A 25,321-nucleotide genomic window follows, 5' to 3' on the forward strand; every position below is an offset into this window, starting at 1 on the left:
AAACGGGAAATTGATGAGGTCCTTTCTATGGTGTATAGGGATGGAGAGGACGGCCGTTGTGTGTGTGGCTCTCTCGTGTTCGGCGACCGTAAGAAGCAGCGACGTCGATCGTTTCATTACGCTGAATAGAAATTGCGCGTGATATATATATATATATGCATGACGTTTAATTTGGGTCAATTTTACTGCAAATTTGATTCTAATATTAGATCTACGTTATTTATGAATTATATCTGAACAGAATTACATTGGGACTACACGTACATGTGCACACACATTTACTACAATGACGAGCCGAATTTAACTCGAGCGAGATAGAGAGTCCGAATATTTCTCAGTGACTTGAATATTAATTATTATTTGAATAAAGTTCTATTTGTACACATGTACTTTAAATGATTTTTAATAATCATAAATATTACTTGTTTAATTTTACCTTATAGAGTTCAACGGATATGGATAGAAGACGGTGTTGCTCCTAATATATCGGACTACATGGGTAGGGTAGGGGTGCGATGGGGTCGTGAAATTGAAAGATTCGTATGGCATTCATGCCAATTTCCTTTCGATGCGATTTCATAATTTTATTGGCAATTTGCGATCCATTTACCGCTTGCGTACGGATCGCGCAGCCGCTGCTGGCCGCTTTCTCGATCGCGTTCCGCTACGACCTGCCACTTCCTCACTTGCGTCACCCATATTTGGGGGTCAGGATATTTTAGGGTTACTCTCCGAAACGGAATCTTCGTCCGAACGAATTTACGAGTGACGGCGCGCTGATTCGATGTACGACTCGATCCATGAAGGGTCTTCCCGAGGGGGTGTTCGCGTAATTACGCAGTCCTAAAGCGGGCGAATATTATCGAAGCCTCGCAGCAAATGTAATTTGAAAATCCTTTCGGGGTTTCCGTCGAATGAAAGGTGAAAATATTATTTTTTTCTGCGATATCGCCCCGGTAGTAACGCCAATGAATTTTGAATACCGCGAATGGAATATTATCGGTTTGCGTTCCGGAGTTTATAATGCACTTTATCATCAATGAATTTCACCCGGCCAGTTGCTACCTTTCCGCGAATTATTATTTGATGTTCTCTCGGCGACTTTGCTGCAGAAGCGCAATTCTTTAGCATCTTTAATGTCTTATACAACAATATATATCACACAATTTTTTTAGCTATAACTTTTTAGTCATGATACAACTTGATTATTAATAATAATTTAGTTTATTTAAACCTTTTTAGAAAACCTAATATCATTATTTAAAAAAAATTTTTAAAGTTAAAATTTTTTATGTTATTGGATATTATGCATCTCCTTGTCTTATTAAGATTACATTTGCCCGTTTGAAATGAAGATATTGCATATCAAACACTATAATCTTTATTTATATAATTTTTATTATTCTAAAAATTATAAAAAACATATTTTATAAAAATGTGCATTTTATTTAGATTTAAAAAAAATATACCCTAATTTTTAAAATCTTTTTAAAATCTAAAGTAATCTAAGAAGTATTTCTAATTCAGGAATTTCAACTCTTGTTTTTGTCTAGTAGGGACAATTAAAGAGAAGTTCGATAACTTCTCTCGATAAACGCGTTGAGCGTACGACACTCTCACCCTCTTGGAAGCGCTTTCCAATCCCCGAAGAGCCGCACGTTTGGTTAAACCGTCTATTTTCGCGACGGACTGTACCCGCATGCCAACAGCGTCGGTCGCCTGAAAGTCGAGCACATCATTTTATCTCCATGATAAATACGCTACATTTTATGCGCATTATTTTGCGCCCCCTCCATCCGCACGTGAGAGCTGCCCAAACCTCCGATCCATCCCCGAGCGCCCCCGCGCCGCCCCGCTCGCCTCCTCATAGCGTTTCTCACCCCCTCGAGCGACACATACGTGCAACGCGGTTGTATCTCTCCATGCTCGTCGTTCGCAACCCGACGACCCGCTGCCCCGCCGCCCTCCGGCCTCCGGCCTCTCTCAGCACCGCCGCCTCCTCCGCCACGTCCTCCAACCCCTTCCTGTCCTGCTCTCTCGCGCGTCCGTCCGTCCAGCCACCGCCACCCCGTACACAGCCCATCTTTTTTAATGTTAGGCAGTTATAGCCGCTGCGCGCAGCGCGAGCTGTCCCTCTCCCTTTCTCTCTTTCTCATCGCCGCTCTCCTCGTTCTGTCTATCGCGCTCTGCATTTCTCGCTCTTTCTCGCTGTCACTGCCTCCCTCTCCCTCGCTCGCGCGCTCTTTTGAAAAAAAAAGAAGAGGACTTAGGTCAATTTTTATCACACAAACCGGCCGACCGAGCGGCGCCCATAAAAAATGCCTCTTTACGTATGGCGATTGGTCCGCAACGGGCTTCGGGGGTAATGCCGAACCGCTCTCTCTTTTCCTCCTCCCCTCGCGGCCTGCCCTCCGCCGTTGGCATCTCTTTCCGACACGCATCCTCCGGTTCTCTTCCCGTCCTCTTCGTGCGCTCTCTTGCGCTTCTCTATCTCTTTCGCCCTTTCCTCCTTTTTTTTCAACGCGGGGAAAAAATGCGCGCCGCCCGTCGATTGGTCGAGGGGACAGATGACGTAGTGAGCGACGTGCCACCCCCGGCTTTGGGGGTGGGGATGCACGCGAGACGGTGGTGAGAGGGCGCGCGGTTGAGTGCGAGCGCCGGCACCGCCGGGTGCATATATCGAGGGGGTGTTGCATGCCAGGGGCAGGAGGGGGAGGGTGACAGGGAGAACCTCAGATCGAATTGGAAATATTATTATACGAAAAGAGCCCTCGGAATCTCCGTGCGAAGAGAAAGGGGGCTAGCTCTTGACTGGCGCGCCGCTTCTGAACGCGATTTGATCCAGATCGATATATGCACATGTATCTTCCATACAAATTAATCATTTACTTGGTAATCACTTTTATATTACATACGCTCACGTGTAATTAACATATTCTAAGAAGCTAATATAAAAATATTTATATAATAGATTTACAAAGTTTAATAAAGATGAAATAAATGCAATATGTAATACATTTTGATATCATAAAATCTCACCTCAAGTTGATAATCTCAGACGACGTTTTGCACAAAATTAAATACGACGTCCAAAACGTATTTCGAAAAGACACGCGTATTATCGATACGGAAGGAAAATAATTAGAACATTTGGCATTCCGATGTCAGATTGGTCAGTCAACTTGTTGAATTTCTCGCGATAATCCGCGTCCATCTCCGGCGGCTTAAAAGAGTCCTAAAACATCTCGCGATAAAGCGTATCTCGCGAAAAGGGACGAGCGTGTGGTATATATGATGCGATGCATAAAGCTTTCGGAAGGTACGAGCTGTCGGCGCGATCGCGGGAGAATCGAACAGCGGCGGCTACGACACAGTCGTACATTTTCGTCCGCGCGGGCAGGTATTTGTTTAGCCAGCACCTCGATATGACATGATCAGCGCATTAACCCCGCTCGCATTTTTCCATCCGCGCGGTCCTCTTCTGGCTGGCGCCTGCCTGGGATGCGTTTTTATCGATTCGTAGACCCCTGCCCCTCGCGACGGCGCCCGTGTATCTGTATGTCCACCTCCACACTGCCGGCGTACAAAGCATCGATAGAGAAGCATACAGATTGGACTGGGCGTCCCTCTTTTTCGAACGCAACCCTCCCGCACCCAGGGACACCATCGCGGAACTTCCGAGAGCCCCGGAATAATAAGGCCTCGTGTAGCCACGCGTGTTCCCCTTATGCTCTTTTGCGCTGTTTTCGTAAATATATCCTGCGGCAGTCTCGGAAATATATGTCGCATTTGTTTCTTACTCGGACTTTATGTTTCGCATTTAACGCCGAATTTCGACCCTCCACCTGTTAAGTTATGATTGGATTATTTCCACCGGAATAAAGTTTGATCGCGATATTTTCGAGCGATCTTACAGAGTTTTATTACGGAAAACAGTGAGAACGTTTTTATTAATAGATAAGGAACTTCAATAAATGACCAATATTACTGTACAAAACGGAATAAAAAAAATCCGGAGTGTTTAGAACATTAGAGGATTACAGGATCGATGAAACAAATATTTTTAACCTAGACAAACGTGTGAATCTTCGCTATGAAAATCGTCTTGCTGAATTTTGAAGCGAACGTAAATTTCACGAAAAAAAAAGAGATCCCTTTTGCGATCGCTCAGGCCATTCGCCGTCGAATTTTTTAAAACCACTTTAAATTTACCACCGGGCTGTAAAAGGTGGATAATAAGTTTTATGGGCCGTGCCCATCGACCATCTGTGATCCGTCATAGGCTGGCATCCGCGTTACGTCCGATTCGCTGCCGATACATCGTCATGGATGTAACGTGCAGGGACGGTGTAACGTTACATCCGGTCATGTCCGGCGAATTTCCGGTATTTGCGGATATGTCGAAACACGGGAATTGTCTGCTACTCTCTCTCGATCGTCTCCAATCGATGCGACGCGATAAAGAGAGAGCTTCCGGTGCGAGATGTCGGGCTGAGCAGAGCAAAAAGATCGACCGGAGAAAAAAGCAGGAAGTCGGGCGCCGCGGTCGGGGCTTTTATCGCTTACGGAAGTGCCAAACACCTGTGGAATAACGGCGCGGCCAAGTACATCGTTGGCCGAAGAAAAACGAAAGTATTTAGCACGCGAGAGAACCCGCAAGATAGGGTTTTATTGCTCGCTGCCGGCGTGCCGGTCGTTCATATGCACGCGCGGCACACATATACGTTGAGGAGTAAGATCGATACGTTCTCCGTCTCGATCCCGGCGCTAGCAATTGCCGCGGAGCCCGCGGAGTCTGAGAGAAAAAAAGCGCGTCTCGTTCCTCTGTAAATACGTATATTTTATATACGACAAAGTCTCAATAGTTTCTCCGAGCGCTGTTATTAAAGGATCATTTTTACATCGGGATAATGAAATCAATCAGTTGTGTTCTAGGATTAGAGGACAGCCCTGATAAAAGTCCAAAGCTTAGACAAGGCATCGAACTTTAAGTACAAAAAGACCTCGAACGAGGAAGCTAAAGTCCAGGTCAAATGGTAGCTTGATCGGATTACAGCGCAACACATTTCGCGGACTGGTGAAGTTGGAAGAACGCGAGAGCACAGCGGTAATCCTGGGCGAATCGGGAACGGAAGGGGAAGAGACACATAAAAGCGATATTCCGCAAAGAACCGAATCCTAGACTAGGCTGAGCGCATTGCCGTAAGGAGGAGCGGGAGGAGAACGGAGGAGGGAGGAGGGAGGAGGGTGGAGAGTGGCATAAGCATAACAATCGGGGTGTATGGAATCGGTTGTAAAGTCAAATGCGATACTTGGCTGACCGTTTCTCGTTGGGGCTTTCCCCCTCGCACTTTCGGGCTCCAGGATCGGCCGTCGGTCCGTAACCATGGTAACCATGGTAACTCAAGCTTATAATGATCTTCTACTAGCGGTCCAGAGTCCGGCACCCTTCTCACTTACCGACACACTCGACAACCGCCCGCAATCGCCGCACCGCTCCGCGCGTCCCCCTTGACGCCGCATCGGTATAGGAAGCCCTACACGCCCGCGCTCATCTTATTACAATAAAGTTATCGCAAACTTCGTTCCGCAACGTTAATCACTATCTATCTACCTTGGATAGTATTAGCGGAATACAGGCCATTAGAAGCGGCGCCAGACGCGATTTACAATTTTACAGACAATATCGAAAATGTTGTAAAAATAGTGCAACATTCCTTTGTTGCTGTCACCCTGTTTTGACAGGGAACGCAAATCACTGATAAACCTCCATTCATAAAACTTGAGCTTAAAGCACGACGTACGATGGCGTTATGACAGTTGCGGATTAATTGGGCCATTAATATTAACCGTTGAACGATTGTCGCGTATGTCCACGTCTCGTGAAAAACAACGCCAAGTTACCATTGCGAGAGAGGCCTCTTGAAAAATTCAAGCCGCAGCTCAGCGGCCGCGGAAATTTCACGGTAATCCAAATGCAAAAAACCGCGCGCTTTTCTGAAATTCAACGTATTACCGTCGCGCTTGTCTCCGTATTAAGAGACCACGCTAAGCGAGTTGTTTCCGTACAAGAGCGAGGCGTTGTAGCGAAACGCCCCGGAACGCGGGGGAAAAAAAAACGAACCTTAACTCAATCTGTGTACCGCTACTGAGAGCTTGCGAGCCACCAACGCGGCGGCCTATCAATTTTTCAACAGCAATTCTCATTGCGGTGAAATTTTATGCCATAAAAAAATAGGAGTGTTCTCACCCTTCCACGGCAACATTACATCGGGCCTCTGTCGGGGAACGGCAGTAATGTAAAACGCATTCATTTCAACGTTCCTGCATTCGTAATATCGCGTCCTGGTATTTTAATCAGAGGCGTAACTATAAAAATTACGTGCCCGCACATACGATCGCGCCCGGCGCGGGACATTAAATTAAGTACGAACGATTCCCACGTCTAATGAACGTAGTCTCCGATAATGCTTTTCGCAAAGCAATCGCAGTTATAATGCCGTAAAATAATAGCAGAAATACGAAATTAACTGGCGTAATATTTTTCTCTCGCGTAATACTTGCTGGATTAATTTTCTCATTCGTTACGAATATCAATAATTTCCTGTAAATGCTTTACGCGCGGCGATGAATTGGCGCAATTACTTAGGAAACATAATTTTCTATTTATGGCACACACAGAGGTATCGAAAGAAGGAAACTTGGTTTTATGTATAAGGCGGGAAGACGTTCATCGTGTGTCTCGATATCACGGGCTCCACTAATTAAGATTCATTTCTGTGCGATCACGGCGAATAATTTGATCTTCTTAATCATTGGACATTCATCGCATGAAAGAGTCTTGATTTTAAGTGCGGTCTCTAATAATTTGTAATAACGATGCGCTCTTCACCGGTCTGTCATTATTTCGCGGGGTTACACGCTCGTGCAACGGATCATCCCCCCCTCCCCTCCCTCCCTCGCTCGCGCGAGCCACTTATGCAAATCATCGGAGGGTTAATTCCGCCCCCTTTCTCTCGTATTTCCTACTGCGCGTCCGACGCTATTATGCGTAGTAATTTTCGCCGACAAGATTTTTATGGTCCGTGTGCGCACTAAGCGGAACGGAATATAACGCATTTATATGAATCAACCCTCTTCTGATGTAAAAGGGCTCTTTGTTTTTTCTTTTTCTTTTTTTTTTTTTAACGAACGTGTATTCTTATGGCGCTCTTTTTTTCGACGATGGAACAACGCGGCCGCGTCGCGAGACTGCATCATTATTCACAATGTATACCGACACCGAATAAATTCCAGCTTCGGGAATTAAACACTGTTGTCTGGTATTTTCAGACTGGCGGACACTTTGGCGAAATTTTAGGAAAAAAACATGTGTACGTCAGGGCGTGTGTGCGCACTGCGGAGCGAGAATGAAAAATGGACTTTAAAATCGAATAGCTCCTGTCATATTATAAATTGAATTTTGGCTTCGGGAGCGTGTACCACCGAGATTTTTTTTCTCCTTTCGCACGGCGCTTTCTCTTTTCCGTTTCCCACGAATTTAGCGTTTATACATATATATATACATGTATATATGTATATATATTTTTTTCGAACGTCAGTCGCGGCCACGTCGAATATTTTTGACGAATTGATAATGAACGCCCGCGGGAGGAACGGCTTTCTCGAAAGTTGGCACGTAACGCCGTTGACTGGCGCGAGTTTGTCGGCATGACGTCGTCGAATTTATCGCTCGACGCTCGACGAATTTATAACCGTAGAATTATGGTGTATCAAGTATATGCGCGGACGATCATTATACATTTATAAGCATGAGAAAAATATCGTATCAAATTAGATGATTAATGTTAATTAGATGCCAGTGTTTGTTCCCTACTCGCAACTCGGTCTTAACGTTTTATGACATTGCAATTGAGATTTTTTGAATTTTAAAGTTATCTTAGTATATAATATATAGTGCAACGAACTCTTTATCTTTGCGCTGTCCTCTTTTGTTTCTACTCCTTTTTTCGTGATGTGAAGGGAGGGAAGCGTTTTATTCGCAAGAAAAAACTCGGACTGACCCGCCTCGCGTTATATCCAACTACCACGTATAATATCTGTTGTGCAAAAGTGTTTGTTGAAACGGAGTATAGATCACACGACCGCATCAATCTCGAAATCGAGGACGTCTAAAATGGCCCTTTCTCACTTCGTAGCTTAAGGCGATGTCTATCCTGCGCGCGCGTTCGCAATGCTAAACAAGCGGATGATCACTCTCGGTGAAGTTTCCAATGGACTTTAATCTCTACGACATATATTAATACATTGCGGGCTTGGTAAATTATATTAATTAAATTTCTGCCTGTGTTGGTATCGATACGAATGTGCGTTCCGCTCGGCATCATAACTGGAACGAATGGTACCGTCGATAGTAATGGGATAATTACTTCTGGAACGCCTCGTCTACTAAAGCAGATACATGTTTCTGATATTACACGAATATATTATATCAGCGTTTCATACGTGGATATTAATGTTGTTTTCGTCTGTGCGGCCCCCCGGATACTTTGTAACGTATACTTAAAGAGTTTTCTTTTTCAAGTAGCTTCAGAAAAAATATGTCAAAAAATGAACCCGTAATTATGCAAAACTATGTACGATGGAAAATACTCACTATAACATTCACGATGCAAGCCTCGTGTTAAATAGTGCCATTAAAACTAAAAGATTATAAATTGTAATTTTTTTCGATTATAGTACTATTCTTGCGGCATTCACGCTTATGAAAAGTCTTTTTATTATATGTATATTTGTAGATTTTATATGACGAACTATTGTATCAGATTTTATATTTTTTTCGACTATCGCACTGAAATTTCCTGATTAACGTCACTGTTTTCTTCTATTATATTTGCAATTTTCGTTTCCATATAAACTTGCAATTTAGATTATGACGCCGCTGAAATATAGCATAACGTTCACGCATATTACGAGGACGCTCTGCACTTTATTAGGTGCTGCGGATGGAGACGAGACCGGCTGACATCCCCTTCATGAGGGCGTAATAGAACACCTCCATTTCCAACGGTGGCGTTATCCGGCGCTGCCTGTCCTCATTATGCTAAGCACTAGAATCGATAGCATTAGAACGGCGGACTTTACCCAACTGCGCTTCCCTCCGCCGCTCCTCCGCCCGACGTGGCAACGACCTTCCCCGTCGTCCGATTTGCGTGCAACCCTTTCGTTCCCGCAATCACGCCGGGATAATCAGTATGCAAAGTCCAACCCGGTCCAACATGGACGATTCGCTGTAATGCAAAACGGCCCGAACGCCGGGGTGTTCGATTCCCGTCGGGGGATACCATTGCGGGCAGTGCGAGAAACGCGCGGACCGCGCGTCTGTAAAACCGAACCGGGAAAACTGAGAAATGACCAATTTATCATTTTCGTTCGCGGCCGTCCGCGCCCGTTAACCGATGCGCATAAATTGCGAAACTCGGAAACGCCGTTCTAACCGCCGTTACGCCGCGGCACGACGATACGTAGGATCGAGCTTGGGAGTGAATCATAATGGAATTTTAATAGTATTCTTACCATTTCCGCGCAACGAATCGCACCCGCGGGAATTTCGCGCCGCATTTTCTCGAAATGCGCAAACCGCGAAAGTTTTGCAGCATCTTCGGATCATTCACATCGTTACAATGTTCAAAGAAACGAAGAAACCTTTTTTTGCATTCTGCGGCACTGCCCATGAAAATTTGGATGGTCTTCGTTGAAGATTATGGCTATTCTCGCGAAACAATGAGTTGATGACGTGATTGTTTACCGCTTATTACGGACAACATTTCTACTGTGCGATTTTTCGAACGAGAAAGAGGAGAAAGAGAGAGAGAGAGAGAGAGGGAGGGGGAGAAGCGAAACATATCGGACGGTAGAGAATATAGAATAAATAATATATGCTGACCCGTAACGAACGATCGGAATAATATCGTTAAGCCAATTTCTCCGACGAATTGTCTGACTAATCTTTAACACCAGTATGAAATATTACAAACAATATATACTCAATATTTTCCATATACCATTCATAATATTACATTTTTGCGTTTAACGTTTACGCCAAAATTTTCTCCGAGGCTAATTAAAAGACGGTTTCTACATATTAATCAAATGTAATTTATCTAAAGAGTAAAAAATTCTATCACAATCTAACACTGTCCTGAATCTTTCTATATCGAAGAAGGTACCTATTAATTTTTTCCATTTCTTAATACGTATATACAGCGATAATTATGTTTTAGTTCGCCTCGAAATTCAAGATTCACCTGCAGCCTATAAATACGCACGGTGGAGATCGAGGCAGGGCGCTGGGCATACCGAGAGACATTTGCATCCAAGTGCCGTCCGTTAGCAATCCTAGCCCAATAATCCCTGTTCCACGTCGTCTATCGGCAGACGCTATCGGCTAATGACAAAACTACAGGCTCCGACAGTGGCGCATTGGCCGCGCTCGGTGTGGACGTCGGTATCAAGTTGTTGCCAGTCCAGTTCAGTTGGACCCTCGCTTCGCTGGCCGAATGATAATTTGCAATACCCTCCTTCTCCTGCGCGTCCATCTACTCTACTCTATCGGCGGCAACGCCACCTCCACCTCTTCAGCAGGCTTCAGCCGACCCCTGCCGTCGTTCCTCGCCGATCTGGCCCCGCGGTACCCGCCGTATCGTCCCCTCTACGTTCATGTCCACCCTTTGATTACGTCATACCCCGCGCACCCCCCCGGCCCCCAATCCTCTAATTATATTCACTCGGTGCTCCGACTCTCCGGCTCCAGGGGGTCCAATTCCGTTCACCTTTCATTACGAACTGGCTGCGATTCCAGCGATCGAACCAGCTGCGTTTTTCTCTTCCCGCCTCTGTCGCGGCCACCTCCATCCGTGTCGTCTCGTCTCTGTCTTGCCCGACAGGCGTCGGTACCTGCGTTCGGTGACAGGGCGGTCGTTCTCCGTCTCTCACTTTCTCTCTCTCCCTCTCTCCCTCTCTTTCTCTCTCTCTCTCTCTCTACCTTTCTCTCACCCCCGATATCCGACCCTCGTCGTCGGTGCATGTGCGGCCCGCGACGACTACCGGATGGAAGCGGTATCTCGGAATTTCCGCGTGCGTGCTGAGCGCCGGCCGTGTGATCCGGGCGAAGGGAGAAGGATTAAGTTCCTCGATAACCGTGCCGCAAGTCTGGCTTAACCGGTCGACAATCGTTGTAGCGAGTTATGTCACGTCGGTTCTTCTCGCGGTCGGATTTTCTCTTATTTTTCGTTCTTTTCCATTTTGTTCGACTGCTTCTCCGTTTAATGACACGGCGCAGGGAGTTGTGAAAATACACAGGCGGTAAACGAGGGGATCTGAAAGTCGTGGCTTTAATACGAACAAAAATTCCCACAGTAAAAAAGGAATAAAGGATGTATCTTTCCACTGCTTAGAGATAGTATTTACGAATGGCGCTTGCCGTTAATACACAGTAAATCAATGTACTACCTAGTACAGTATAACTAGTGCTTGAAATACGAAGGAAATTTAAAGCCAGATCTCAGAGCCCTGGTATTCCACGCTATACGTCAGAATTATCAGTAAGACAATGCGAGATATGTGCAAAGGTTCGCATGCTTTTCGGCGCTTAGACATAGTAATATTCAAAAGAAGGGGCGTATCACCGGTGGCTGCGGCGGCGTATCTCGATATTAGATTATTCAGACGTGTTGATTATAAACTAATGGGCCCTGAAATATAGAGATATTATACGCGACGCCGCCAGTTATTACTTCATAATTTCGAGGAAAATTATTAAGGAAGGAAGTGCCTGTCTGCTCGCGTAAGAAAGCTTAGCTATGGTATCTCTGGAAGATTTAGGAGAATCGCGCGTGCCACGAAAAAGCCGTTTTCCGCATTTATAAGAACTTGTGCGCGGGCCAATGCGTGAATGTATTATTGGTCGTCTCCTTTTCACGCCGTTACGCAGATCATATCAAATGTTTCAACAAACAGCCGATGTTTGCTAATCTTGAAAAATATTTATATTATATAGGCAATCTAGCACTATATATGTATTAAACAAGGGAGATCAATTCGTTGAAAAATATTGAGAGATATTAATTAGATAGATAAAATTATCATTGTCATCATATGTAATTGTTAACATGCTATTATAAATGAGTTCCTTGTACGGAATATAGAACCGAAATTCTAGTAGGAACGTGGACGATAGTTAAGCTCTCCTTAGCTTCTACAGCGAGAATGCAGAGGAACGTCAAGCGCCTGGTTGTCGCGGTCGCCACGGAACTCCATTATTACTCGCCAATTAGCTATGATTAAAATATTTGGGCATCTCGCGTGCATCCAGAATATTAATATACACGTGATTCGCGGCGTACGGAAGCGGCGATTATATGGAAATGCGCGAGCGATAGGAAGGAAAGCCCTCCTTCATTGATTAAATAATCCCACAAAAGCTTTCGTTAATGACTTATTTATTACGCCAATTATGTTCGGCCTATTAGCCGTGGTGTGTGCGTGCGCGTGTGAAGCTAACGCATCCAAATATCACTCCGATCGTAAATTTCATCGAAATTACCCGAAAATCGTCGTTAATTGCGTATTTACACGCGCAGTTAGTTAGTCAATCGGTTAGTTTTATGATGACGCGCGGTTTGCGCATCACACAGCTATTTGATAAAATGCTCCGGTATATACCTATCCTCATACGCCCGAGATAATCACTTCTACTCGCATTATCGCGAATCGAAGCTTCGATCATGAAAAACAATTTCGGACCTGATACGAGTCTCTTTCAGCGCGCGAGCGATAAATCTTCTTCGGATAATTTTCAAGTTTCGTTTTTTCACATCGATTTATCTTTTCACTCGATGAAAAAGATCAGTTGTCAACATGAACGTGTATATAATTACTTTCACATTTTGCAGTGACATTGGTCGAATATACGAAATTATACTTCAACCAATTTGCAAAGAGCTTTAGTAAACAAATTGCATGGATTTTTTTGAACGCATCGCTCTCGCGCAATGACAATCTGTACATTAGAAGATAAAATTAATTAAATTGTTAATTAAATTATGACATTGCCGCTTTCGCTTACGCAGAAATTTGTTGGCTTCAGACAGGGAACTACTATCTTACATTTTTTTCAATCGTTTGCTTTAATTTTAGGAGAACGCAATGTTATTAAAGTGAAAAGTTTAATCTTATCAAATTTACGTTATGCCGATAATTTACGTATCGCGTAAACGTACAAGTGATCGCTGCGCGCAAAATTAGATCATACTTTTCACTATTCACTAAGCCTAATCTAGTCGTCGTGCATAAATTGTTCGGGAAAATCGTTAGGCATAGTTTCTAGCTTGGAGAACCTGTCGGCTTGGAAATTACGCGAGCATTCTTTGAACTTTCGACCGGCGATAATTCAAAACTTTCGGACCTAATCGATATTCTCGAACAGGCCTCTTCTAAAATACATTCGTCTTAAAATAGGGGAATATGATCTCAAAATATAATCCGTTCCCTTCCTCGGAATTTCTGCGACGTGGCCAGAATGATTTCCTCAACAATCTAGATAATCTGACGCGTGCTAAAGCTGGCGTTCGAGTACCGTTTTAAAAAATATTTCGCAAAATGTGTCTTGAACCCTAGATAGGGTCTGACCGACGTTCTTGTAATGGACGTCCAGTGGTCGAATTTAATTCGAATACGGTATAGCGGCTAGGGTGACGGCTCGGCCAGAAACAGAACCAGAAGAGGGTTGCTAAATATTCAAGCATTACGGCTCTGCATAAATTCATTTCATTATAGCGCCACCAAACATTGCTTTTGATGCTTTCCGCTCGTCCTCTGCAACTAAGCCACCCGCACCACGATCCCATAGTCCCGTCCGTAACCGCCAACGGCGCTCCATCCGCCGCATTCCGCTTTCTCACCCCTTTCCTTCTCATCCCATTCTTCCGATCGCACCCTTTCTTGCCGTAAATACCGTCAAGTCCGTTCGACGTTCCGCTCCGCTCGGCGAACTCGGATCCCGCGATGTGACTGACACGTAAGATTGAACATGATTTTAAACGGCGCACATCTTGTTTTCTCCCTGCCGGGGGGATAATTTATTCCCCCCATAATTCGTTATTTGGTCGTCACGACAGTTATCGTTACGGTACGATAAAAGTCAGTTTTAATTGTCGCTGATAACAAGCATTTTTAAAAGTACACGCCGCTCCACGATTTTTTAGCGCTGCAAAAAAAGTCAGTCGATATTGCAGTCAGTTTAATAAAGCCAATAATAACAGCCATAATGACGCTATTAACGCGCATGGATGTTGCAAAAATGCATTAACCGTATATCGAGGCGAAAAGCCTTTGCGCGCCGTTTGCGATAAAAAAAGGTTCGCGTACGCCAATCGCCGACGCGACGCAACGACAGCCTCGGTTATGGCGACTAAATTATACTCTCCTTTTTTTTTCAGCCCGTCGGCGTGCGAGCGCCATTATTCGGCTCGTAGGAACGTTCGATCTGGGCTCATCGAACTCACGATACGTCAGTGGCACGCAGAGAAACGCGAAGCACCGTGGTGTCGTGGTGCGGCAAAGCGGCAGGCCGGCCTCTCATGCATATGGAGCGTTTCATTATATTAAACCCTTTCAATGTATAATTTACTTTTGCGTGAGTCATTTGAGGTACGGCCTGTGCACGGGCGACGGAGGACAGAGAGCCCTCTGCAACATCGCCGACCTAAAGATAGCAGCCGGGCAGAGGCTCGATAGCCGTTCGCGCGCCCGGTATACATTATCCTCACGTACGATTTTTCACGGAAGTTTTGCTTCCTTCACACCTTTATTGCGACAAGCCCATTTTGCATAGTGTCGGCCGTCGCTCGCTCAACGCGCGATTTCGCGTTCCGTTGCCGGAAGAAAACATTCGTGTGTGCAATGCACGCGCGGAGCCGACCGACTATCGCTGAAAACGAGGAGGCTACGATCTTCAGGATCCATCTGCTGGTATCCCAAATTTTTACGCGTGTAAACCTGATTCTCTCGTCCGCGTAATCGTTACACGAAATAATTCTGCCGTTATTAACAAACGTCGCGCGACATCAGCTTTGCACGTAATAGAAAGTTTATCTCGAGTTTTTCTCATTTTGAGCCGCGGGAGAAATTTATTACGGCTATTATACGACAGAGAACTTAGTTAGGGCTTACGTTCATGCTCGGTATAGCGAAACCGTATATGCCGATTATGCACTTATGGCAGCGTTTCTCCTTTCCAAGGACGTCCATATTGGATCGACGCATATTAATATTCCAGACGGTAAGTCGTCCAATCTCGCATTTGCATCGCACGATTATGGCGCTAATTAACGAAAGCCTTCATTCATTATGCAAATGACTATAATAACGCACGGACGAGTGCGTAATTCTCGACGTGGCGCGCACTTAAAATGTAATATAACAAAGTAAAGCGCAATTAGCAGCAACGCAAAGGTATTGTTAATTAGCGGAGCGACTGCTGCCTGCTTTATTATTTAACTGCGTATCCAGTTGCCTTCCGGCTACAAAGGAACAAATAGGTGGATTTTATCGAGTTCGTCGCGCGTAATAGGTCAGGTACGATCGCAAGAGGCGAAAAAAGGACACTATGACCAGTTAATACTTCGCAGCTACGCGTTTTCAAACCACGCAAAAGTCGGATTAATTTGCTAACAAGTTATCGCTTCAAAAATGCACTTTCGAAGAATGAAAACTTTCGAACGTGAGTTTAAAACAAAACGTTTTTTGTTCTTATATGTGTTTCTATCATTATCACATGCATATTTCTTTTATAAATAAAACAGATATACATATAATATACCATTAATTTAGCGAGACTTACCAGCTAACGCAATTTACATAATCTTCTTAATCTTTATATGCAGTTAACATTACACAGTAAATTAAGATATTCTCTAGTGAAATTAAATTATGCTACGAGAGATACTCTAATTTTTCACGTTGTGCGTTATGCGATTTCGCTTTCGCGGCATTCCATGTCGTCACGCATTTATAAACACGCGTGTTGCAAAATTTCGCCCGAGATATTCGGAAAGCTGAATTCTATGATAATAATGGTAAAAATCGTCATTCTCGCATTCACGTGTTATATCTGGCGTGTAAATCGAATGAAAGTTTATTTCCATGGCGCGAAATTGTCATATCTTTCTTTTTTTAGAAACACTCACGGCATTTGCCGCATGACGACTGACTCCTGGTTTGACGGATAAAAGTTACATTAATTTTCAGGACGTTACGTCGACGTTAAAAAATATGCGAACCGCTCTTTTTGCCCGTCAGGGTATGGGAGCCGTATTTCGGTTCGTCTCTGACCATCGTTGGGGTCTGCTGGGTGAATCGGACATTCACAGTAACACAATTAGACCAACAATCGATAGGAGTTGCTAGTGATGAGTACGAATCTCTTCTTGAACTAGGGACATATCTTGAGCGAAGGAAATTGCACTTATAAACAAGTTCGATCGTCCCAGATGAAAACCTGATTGATCAAAATACTTGTGACTGCACTGATAATTGCTACTTGGGTGATTCATAAATTAATATACATAACTGTTAAGATCTTGTAGATTAAAATTTATTTGGTAAATAAGATTGTTCTCTAAAAAGTTCATAATTAATCATCGTCACGTTCGAAATTATCTGTAATATTTTTATTTCGGTTTGATAGTCGATAATCAAATGGTGAAGAAGTTTTTCATACAGATAATAACTCTCATATTAATCTGTTGAGATAAGTTATTATCAATAAGCCATTCTAGGAGCGAGAAAGTTTAGGAAAATTAACGCGCGTCTAAGATCGATCTCTCTGTTCAGACTCGGGTACTGTTTGAACTTTTCACTAGAATACTGCCCTGACCACCTACGTCCCCACCTTCTGCTCTTGTTCAGTATAGGATTTCATCTCCCATCCTCTGGCACCTCACGCTCTCTTTCCAACGAACCATCCCCTATCTCATTTGGCCTCATTGTGCCTTAGCGTCCATTGTTTTTTAAATTACGAACCCCACTTCTGTCAGGCGAAACTCGATTTCATTTTTTGTCGGTACTGTCACTTGCCTGAAACGCTTTTCGCGATCCATTCAGCGGGTTGTCTTTGCTAGGGTAGCTGAAACGTATCCAGCAGCGATAATCAACCCTCGTCGCGGAGCTACGGGCAAAGTACATCGTCGAAAAATCAACTGACATTGATTATTCAAAAATAGAGCTTATTATTTAATTTGCGTTGCCCAATCACGTTCATTATGCGTATCTTTCCTTCGTTTCTGATTGTCACACGAAGATGTGTAATTAACAATCGTTGAGGGAAACGGTTATAAAAACACGGTGTGAATGCTGTATTTGTTCCTTAAGCTTGGTTTTACTATTTCATCTTTCACCTTATTCGTACGATCCGTTCTTGTCGATTCTTATTCAGCGCTATACTTTTATCTTTTCAATTCTACATCTATGCTCTATGTACATACAATGACGATCTAACAAGTTCACGTAATTTGTTCAGATTCTCCAATCCAAGCTTTCAAAGAGCTACTCTAAATTCTAATTCCCCTGGAGGCCGCATTCTTCCGAGAAGCACACTCGAGCGTCCCATCGATAGCTGTCATCGATAACGCCCGGCATGACACTTTCACGCGCGCGCGACCCATTTGCCGGCATAAATCATTGGAAACGAAAACATATCCCCGCGGCCACGCAAATTTGCCAACACCCGACCGCAGCGCGAGCGCGAGCGAGAGCGAGAGCGAGAGCGCGGAGCGAGAGGCACGGACGGGGACTTTCACGAGAGGCGCGCGAATGACGGAGATGATCCCGGCCGAAAGAGAGAGAGCGCGCGTAAACAAACGCGAAATCATGACACGACCGCGGCCTACGTTTCGCACGCACACGGCCGCCCGGCTTGTGCATGCACGTGCACTTTCACATGCTCGCGCGCGTACGGCCGACAGAGTCCGGTGGTCCGGCACGCGGGATTCAGCGGTGGTGCGACGGAGAGCGAGGGCGCGACGCGCGACGCGCGGAGAATCAGCGAGGAAGCGAGAGGAAACTCGCGTGCGGGACAGAGGTGGCGAGAGAGAGAGAGAGAGTGTGGACCAGAGGCGAGGTGTTCTAGCGTGGATGACTCGTCATTGCCGTGGGGCGCGCGTGCCGCGCAACCATACAGCGTGCACGCGCGTGTACACGCGGACGCACGCGTATGCGGCGCGAGCCGGCCAGCAGCGAGGCGCTATCCGCTCGGTATGCCCGTGTCCACTGGGTGACCTGGAAATGTGTGTCATGAAGAACGCGCGGATCATTGCGGGCCATTCATTCAATACGCGAGGGATGATGCGCGCCGGCTGCGAATCTCGCCTCGGAGACGCGGTTTCCAGATTGTTATCCGCTACGGGCACAGAATGTATCGAATTTTTACGAAGATAAGAGTTATTCGAGACTCGTTAAGCGTCTCACATTGACAATTCCTACGTTAATAGAAATTTCATGTACAAATAAAAAGAATCGTGACACTCGCAACGGTATATTCAGTACCTAAACTTTTTTACGACGCCGCGACGTACGTTTAAGTGATACTTGTGTATTTTTTATGTTCCACTTTTTCTCTCTTTAAGAATCTTGCTCCTCTCCACATTGATCCGATCAAAAATTTCAATGATTCAAGTATTTTTTAAATAGAATGAGGTAGTTGATGGCGCGGCGTGAACTAAGGTTGTTTATATTTATGATCGCTGTATAGTACCTGTAATGCTTCGATGTTGTAGCCACTGTCAGGACACTGTTAACTACAGTTCATATATTTAGACAAACGCGTTACCCCTGATGTAATAATAAACTGCATTTCATCATCGTGACCCCTTTCGAGACTATACCTGATTCCGCGCCCCGTTTTAATGGCCTTGTCACCAAAGTACGGTATAGGCACCGTGTCCCTCCATCATCATTTCCGGCAAAACGGGGGTCCATCGCGCCACGGACGCGAAATCATTTTGCCGCAACATTTCGGGAACACCCGGTGGATTTACGCGGCCGTGTGCGTGCACTCACACGACCGCGACGACGCTCTCTGGCAGTCATCGCCCACACCAGCACCACTCAATTACTCGCGGCACGCTGTGGAATCATTTACCCAATCATTTAGTTACATCAACGCAACGCAACGCGACTGGTCCGCCACACGGTCAGTTTCGCGGGCTAGCAGCCGGCCGTTTCGGAACGTCAGAGGGGGGAGGACCGAGGGGGTTCCTCGGTAATGGGGGTTGGGGGCGGCGTGGCACGAGGGGGGAAGGGTCGCATGCGGAGGCTATTGTATTTCGCCACGCGGGACCCGGTGTGTATCGTTACCCTGTTGATTTCGCGTTATATCGTTATGATGACGATATAATAGCCCCCGGCGATGCTCAGCGAGTAGATTTACTTTGATACGGCATAGCGGCACGCTCGCGGATATGCGAGGGGGGCTCGCATATTTTTGCACTTCGAGGAACGCGCGTGCGGCTTCCATTACCGCGAATCGCGTTAACAAGGAGGCTCCCTTTCACTTGGCGTTCGCCGATCACGCGAACGATATGAGATGCGCGAGATGCGAGAAATCATGAAATGGCATAATTAGAAGACCGATACCAATTTTAAAAGTAACAGCGGAGTAACTTTGCCACTATCGCTAATGCGATAGTAGCCTTATCGTACTGCGAGCAGCGTGTATCTGAGTTATTATTGGTTTTAGCTTATGTCGTAGCGACAAAACGACTATGTTTGTTTTCGTGTCGTTGCCTACGCAATACTACGTACCTAATTAAATCCAATAAATTGTTTATTTCTGTATTGAGAAACTATCTGTGGCAAAAGATATATCTCGCAGGGACACCTGCATCTAATTCTGTTACATAATATTATATTTCCATAAATTACATGAATAAACGGGAGGGACGAAGACAAGGAGGGGGAGGGGGGCACGGAAGCCATGTCCACGGATTTCCAGAACTGTGTGATATCATTTAACTCGAAATATCCATAAACCAAAAGCTACAGCCGTACCGTAACCGCGGGGCTCGAAGCAGCAACAATGTATTCGGCATTCTCTCTCACCGGAAAGCGCCGGCACTACAAAAAAATAAGTATCGCCAAATTTTTACCATGCAATACCGTCGCAACGTGCAAAAACAAAGAGCCTGGAGGAAGATTCAATCGCGGCATTCAAGAAGGCAAAATAAAATTACGTGACATGCCGGCACAACAAAGTGTAGCATCAGCGGTTGTTCCATCACGCCGGGCCAATCGTAGCAAACTTCCATCCCCCGGTAAAGTCCGGATACATTCTCGAAAAGAGGAAAAAAATCCATCGGGGGCGTGGGTGGGGCCGGGTGCGGGTGGTATATTGCAGATCAATACAATTGCACGTTAGTGCTAATAAATAATAGGCGGTGGGAGCAGAAAAAAAGCGCGCAATGCAGCAACGAACACAACACACAAATAATACGCAATACATCAACCACGCCGGTAGGTAGGTACGTACGTGCCTTCCTCTCGCTCCCACCCGCGCATTCCGTCTCCCTCTTGCCTCCACCTACCGCCAGTCCCCTTTTTTTCTGCCCCGCACCTATAACCGTGCAAGCACCACCCCCGGGGCACCGCCATTTCCGGACAAATAAACTCTAGTCGACGTAATTTTTACGCCGGGCGCCAAACGCGACGAAAAGCGGGGACCGCGAACAGCATTCGGCGGGAACAATGTGAAATTCTGCCTCGACCGTCTTTCCATCCTACGACTCTACCACCCGACCTATACACACTTTTGAAAATATATCCTAGTCGTAAGATCTAATGTAACGCGAGGAAAATTTCTGCGGATTTTTTTTTTTTAATTGAATTAGATGACTACAAGATTGAAATCCTTTTTAATATATGATTAGCCAGACTAAATAATAATTACGCGAAATTGTTTAAAATACGAGTAATATATAATTCTTATGATAGTATTGCGTTAGAAATTGACTTCTTTGAAACACGATTAAAAATTTTTAATTTTGATATTTTTTAAGAAAATCAGGTTAGGCATCTCATAGAGTTTGGAAAATACATATCTTCCGAGTCTCGACAGTTTGTTAGGGCTGTATAAAGCAATAATTGGGGTTCAAAATAAAGAAAAATACGACCCGTTCGATATTTCGCGATAATTAAGAGTGATTAACGTTACGCGGCGGAAGAGTGAAGGGTGAAGAGACAACGCGTGTCCCAAAAGTCGTCGACGGCATGACTGTCGAACATTAGTTAATTTTGAAAAATTGCACTAAACACGCGCACGTGAATTGGCTTCGGGGAGCTTTGGCAGGCCAATCGGGAGGAGACATGCATGTAGGTATCCTCTCTTTCTCTCTCTCTCTCTCTCTCTCTGTACGCGGCGATCGGGGGCTAGTCACCCCCGCGTCCAACCACCCCCCTTAAGGGCCCTTCCCGCCGTCCCGACCCCACCAAGCCCCTCTGTCCAGTGACCGACCCAACCTACCCACGCACACGTTAATGCCTGAAAAATGTACGGCAATTTTTTATTTTTTAATACGCTTCTTGTCTCTCTCTTTCTTGCCTGCCGGCGCGGCGTGGAGCTTTTTCTCTCTCCCTCTCTCGCCCTCTTTTCCTCTCCGCCACCCCCGTATGCGTGATGTAGCGCCTCGTTCGGTTCGTTCGGTTGGTCGGTCGGTCGGTGCGCGGCCTCTGGGTTTTTTTTTCGCTCTATCGATAATTTGTTTGGATAATTTCCAATGGTATTGATCTAGATGTACATCCTGCAGGACGAGCGCAACGCCTATACCGTCGCGCACAAAGCGCGGCGATGGGCGCACGTAGAAGCGGAGGACGAGACGGAAGGTGGAGGAGGGTCGGGGCTGATCGTGAGTTACTGACGTTTTAGTATTTATCCATCTACGAGCTCGTTTTCCGCGTATCCGCTTAGGCGGTGGAGACACCCACACATCTACACGCGCGATCGTGCACAGGCGCGCATCGTTCTCACGGAACACGCGCGGGGCTCGGTCCAGACACCACCGCGGTATACGAGTGCGTTCGGCCGTCCGGCGTTGTAATATTTCGTTAGCCGTGCCGGGGCCATACGGGACGGGTGGGTGGGGATGGAAACTTTGATGAATCGCCCTCGTCGCCGATACCGCAGATCGACAGATACGATGGCTGGTCTGTCGTCGCGCGGATTCCCCGTCACAGGGGTGAGAAAAAAGAAAGTCGACGGGCGACAGGTGCACGCAGCCGCGGCTTGAAGGCTAAATGATCCTGTTTGCACACCCTTATCCTTGCACCTGCCTGTTGATTTTTTAGGAATCTTTGGAGTGTCCCGCGGTGATATGCAATTTCAATTGTATCAAATGATATACCAAATCGAGATTGAAATGCCTCGAGTGTTGTCTCGAATTATGCTCTTTTAAATTCGGCAGAATCGAAATGTATAAAAACAAAAATATTAAACATATTAACATATCTGTTAATTTACTTTTACGAGTTATAGGATTTATTTTTCCAAAATGCAAAAAATATCAACATCCAATTTATGTCATTTAGATATTATATCGAGCTTAACAAATTTTACGAGCTAATTAGGAATCGATTTTTAAGGAGTGATCGAACTTGGAAAATTTCTTTGTATATTAATAAAGAAACTCGTGAATATATTTTATGACTAAGCAGAGCGAAGGACGAAAAAGGAACGCGGATAGGGAAGAAATCGTTTGTGTTTGCAAAGACAATGCATTGGCCGTGGAAAGAGTAGCGGAATAGGATCGGGCGGATAAGAGGTAGGTCGAGGTAGGACTTCTGTTCTTTGGGGTTGATTTTCACCTCACTTAGCTCCTCGTAACGGTCGACTCAGTGACCGAGGGCGACCGGAGACGGTGGGTGAGCGAGGATGCGCCGGTCTTCGTGCCTTCGAGTCAAGTTTTAATTAGCTTTTCCGAATTACCGATGTAGCGGACCCCGACTTGCCGCTTCAGACTCCTTTGCCGGAAGGACAAAGAGGGGAAAGTCAGAGTTACCCGCGCCTCGTTTTACTCTGGCCGCGTCCTGACTTGGACAATAGCCAAGCAGCCGAGTACGAGAATCTTGATGAGAACGTCTCGGCGAGTGTTCGTAATTTTAATCCTTAGAACTATCGTCTTCTTAAGTATCTCCTTAAGTCGGATTTCGCTGGCCGTAGCAAAATCATGAACGGGTGATGCAATTTGGAATTACTTAAAAAAAGAAGTCGTACGTGACACAGTAACGAAGTTCTCGGGGTATTATAACTGATTATCGCAAAACCGACAAGCCAGCCGAAGCGACGTAACGCGAATTAATTAAAAATTGATAATTCTGTAGTCCCCCCATGTTTATGCGGGCGTTCTCGCGATGCGTAATAACGTAAAAGTAAATAAATAGACACATATATAGCTGATACCTATCCCCGCGCGGCAAAACGAACAATGGACGCGTCGATCGGAAATATAGGAAATGGATAAGAATGCATTGATTATAACGAACTATAATGCGATTTCTCTGATACCGAGGCGGCCGACGACGCTGTTCGAATCCATTTCACGTTACGTAAAATCCTATTAAACGATGTATCGATGTTCTCGATAAACGCGATGTAAACCGCTTTAGCGTGTTACCGGTGCTGACCTATGACTCTGATGATTAAAACTCGCGGACTTCTAAACAATGTTTGACTGTCCCTAATTATCTCGCTTCGCGTATCAAACTACCAACGAACTCTTTCTCCCTTTCCAATCTTTGCCAATCTTGACGCCGTCCGCAGGACTTCGCCGGCATCATGGACCGACGTAGTGTGGGAGGGGGAGTGCAGCGACGATTGACAATGACATTTATACATTGACGCAGAAATCGCGCGTTATTGAGTTTGATATGCCCCGAGGATACGATATATCTAATGAAATTAATTAACATTGTAATTATTGACTTCACGAATAATTAAACGCCCAGTTACTTGCGAGTGGATAAATAATCATTTGGATACCATTATCCGCATTTACACGGTAACAGAGAAGATTATTATTTTTAATCCATTTTATATTTATTAACTAAATATAAAAATTTTATATTTATTTTACATGACTGTATAGACACACAATGCTATCCAATCTCTTCCAAGTTAGCCTTATAAATTATATTACATTTTACCTCGTTCCGATAAAACTGTTATATTTAAGAGATTTGCTTGCTGATCAAATCTCTTAACAAACTGGAGCAAGATAAAAAAGTGGAGCAACCAACGGGGGATCCAAGACTGTCCCTACACGCGACGATGCCTATATGCTGGAGCAACGGTACGCCAGAGATTCTTCAACGTTTTCCTCGCGAGGGTGGAGACCTCGAGTTGACCAAAAATCTCGCGAGCCTCCGCTCGCATTCCCAATCTCGCGAAAGCCGTCGAATTCGTTTAACGAGGACGGTCGGACGGCAGAGGCCTGTCGTCGAAAAAATCGTCGCCACACCCACACCCACACCCACCCACATGCCCCACTCCTTCTATTTCTCCCTGTCCCCCCCTGCCCCCTGCCCCCCTCTGGAACCCCCCTCGATGCGGGAGGGGCATGCTAGCCGTGCCATCAAGGTGCTCGATATTCCGCGCATTTCGGTATTTCCCAATTAATAGGAAAGCGCGCGCGAGAGCGTTCGCTCGCTCGCTTGCTCGCTCGCTCGCCCGGTCTCGCGCAAATAGGAACAAAAAGAAGCACGTATACACGTACATGTGCCGCACGCGCGAGTGCTCGCGCGCGGGCGCACACGCGTGCACGCCGAAATATACGGGCACGCGTAAACACACGTATGCGATCGTGTACCTATACTATCGCGCACGCGTATTCTGACAAAGCTTCTAACGCGAAAAAAAGCAGGGACTGCAAGCGCGGGAGGGCGCGACGTAGGGCGGGCGAGAGGGACGAGGGGGTGAATGGTCGAGCGCGAGTAGCGACGACTAGCGCGGGTGCGAGTGAGAAGCCGGACGATTGGATAGAATCAGCAGTCTGCGAGTAACAATGGGGGGTTCAATTGAAAAAATAATTTAATGTGTCCTTTTAATTAAACAGAGAGGAGGGACAGGCGGGTGAGGACCGAACGGGTGGTACCGGCGTACACCGCGGCGTAGGACGAGGGTACGGGGATGGATGGACGAGAACCGAAAGAGGACGTACGGGGTGGCGCGGAGAAGCAGCCAGCAGCAGGAGGAGCAGGAGGACGAGGTGGAGGACGC

Source organism: Temnothorax longispinosus, chromosome 5 (assembly GCF_030848805.1).
Source record: "Temnothorax longispinosus isolate EJ_2023e chromosome 5, Tlon_JGU_v1, whole genome shotgun sequence".
NCBI classification, from domain to species: domain Eukaryota; kingdom Metazoa; phylum Arthropoda; class Insecta; order Hymenoptera; family Formicidae; genus Temnothorax; species Temnothorax longispinosus.